Below are 2,460 nucleotides of genomic sequence, written 5' to 3' on the forward strand. Positions count from 1 at the left end.
TTAGCTGCTGGTTCTCACTGTTAATTTTAAAAAGTATTGAATGCTTCTCTTCTGGAACGCTCCTCTCCGTGGCTTGTGATAGCAGGCTCTTTAGGCTCACTTGAGGTCTCTCGCTGTCTTCTCTGTCTCCTTCAAGAGCTCTGTGGTAGCCAACTTCCAAGATGGTCCCCAAAGATGCCCATCTCATGGAGTTCACCTTGCATAGCCACCTCCCCCATTGTACCAGTTGGACAATGTGACCAATAGAATCTGACTGAAGTGATGGTATGTCACGTCCAAGATTAGCTTATAAAAGACAGTGCAGTTTCCACTTGGTCTTTCTCTCATTCTGTCTCATGGATCACTTACTCTGGGAGAAGCCAGCTGCCGTATATTGAGAACACTCAGACTTTCAAGTGTCTCGAGAGGCCCACTTGGCACGGAACTGAGTCTTCCAGCCAATAGCCAGTGAGGAATGAAGGACTCCAATTAGCAGCCATATGAGTGAGCCCTCTTGGAAGTGGAGTCTCCCCAACTTGAGATGACTACAGCCCTGTCCATCAGTTTGACAGCAGCCTCACAAGAGAGCTTGAGTCAGAATCATCCAGCTAAGCTGTGCCCAGATTCCTAAACCTCAGAAGTGGTGACAAAATAAATGCTTGTTGCTTTAAACTACTAACGTTTTGGGGCAACTTGTTACTAGGAGCTAGTAAGACTGCCTTTTCTTGACCCTATACGTGAAGTTCCATGAATGTTGGTGAAATGTTGTTATACGATCTAATTTCCGCCAATGGGACCTGAGGAGTAGCCTGCCGGGTGTTATTGATTTGTTGTTGTTGTTGTTGTTGTTGTTGCTGTCAATAAGTTTATTGTCTTTATCTGAAAAATTCTCATAGAAAATTGGGTTAGCTCTCAGCAGTCCACTCTTGAACTCTGAAAAAGCTTGCCTTCTTTTGAGCTACCTGATCTTTCTTCTGAGCAAGGGACATTCTGGCATAGTACCACCTCTTCTTTTTAACTTCTTTCTTGGGCTTCTTCTCCTAGGCTGGATTCTCTCGTATGAACTTTCTTATACATGGCAGCATGAACTTTCTTATACATCTCCTCCATGATGTCTGGGGTTACGCTGTTCTTTATGTATTGACAGAACTATTTTTTTGTGAGCATCTTCATCTTCCTCCATTAAGTAGCAAGAGTAATCTCCAACGTGCTGGCCCATGATATGCTTCTGGTGTACTTCTGCATTAAAATCCTTGCTTTCAGAATCATAACCAGGGAATCATTTGGTACTGTGAGCGATAGACAAGCCTCCATCCACACCTCCCTTCAGGGCCCCCAAAACTTTATTGCCAGTGGTAGTTCTAGCAAGGCCTGCATCCAAATAGCAGGTAAAGGCACCTGGCTGACCATCAATGCCTTCCACATTGTATTCATCTGCAGTCACCTCCACTTGGCGTTCACAGATCTTACCCATGCCAAACTGACTGAGAAGACTGTGGGCCAGCAGCAGGCCAGTACAATACGTTGCAGCATCATTTGTCAGGCCAATCTTCACGCCATATTTTGGCAGTTCATGTGCATATGCTGTGCAGGCTATCATATCCCCTTCTAGATGGGAGTAAGCAATCTGACAAATGATATCTCTGTTTGTTACACAGACTATCATCCTGTATTTGGGTGTGTCATGTTTATTTTTATCCTGTATCACCAGTGTTTCTGAGCATAGTAATCAGTTTTACCCTGTCATCATCTTCTAAATTTCACTTGGTACCTCTTAAAGTAGGCCTTATTCTTAACAACTTTAACAAACCCCATCCTGTGGAACAGAGGCTCAGCAGAGACCTGCAGGCCCAGCAGCGCTCCTGGGTGTTTTGAGAAAGGTTTCTCTCTCTGATAAAAAGAGGGAGATGAGTAAAAGACTCTCCTTCTGCCTTCTAGCTTTTAAGTGTCATCATGCAGGTGTGATTTTGGAGCTACACAATTTGCTATTCTGGAAAGTACATTCCCCCCCCCCCCCCATTATCCTCCTAGGATAAGGTAAGCATGGAAAATATGCCCTTCTTGGGGGCTGAGTAGTTTTCTCAAACTGTAGAATTTTGCAAGCCCAAGAGTTAAATCTTGAACAAAGTTTAAGTCTAAGAGCCTGATATTTTGCGGGGAGGGGGAGGTGCAATATAACTAACTTTAAAATGTAACAGTCTTCTTATCTGATTCTGGACAAATGCATATACCAGTAGCCTCATCCATAGTTTTAACTTTAAACATACATTTAAAATTTTCTGAACCTCTTTCTTGTACACATTGACCTCTAGTTTCTTTTTTCTTTTCTTTCTTTCTTCTTTTTTTTTTTTTTTAGACAGAATCTTGCTCTGTCGCCCAGGCTGGAGCACAGTGGCATGATCTCGGCTCACTGCAAGCTCCGCCTCCCGGGTTCACGCCATTCTCCTACCTCAGCCTCCCGAGTAGCTGGGACTACAGGCG

General features: G+C 43.9%; 1 pseudogene; it reads right to left on the minus strand.

Moving 5' to 3' along the window:
• Positions 1–884: 884 nt before the first annotated feature.
• Positions 885–1,794, minus strand: LOC112631939 (annotated as a pseudogene).
• Positions 1,795–2,460: the final 666 nt, after the last annotated feature.

This window comes from Theropithecus gelada, chromosome 9, assembly GCF_003255815.1.
Source record: "Theropithecus gelada isolate Dixy chromosome 9, Tgel_1.0, whole genome shotgun sequence".
NCBI classification, from domain to species: domain Eukaryota; kingdom Metazoa; phylum Chordata; class Mammalia; order Primates; family Cercopithecidae; genus Theropithecus; species Theropithecus gelada.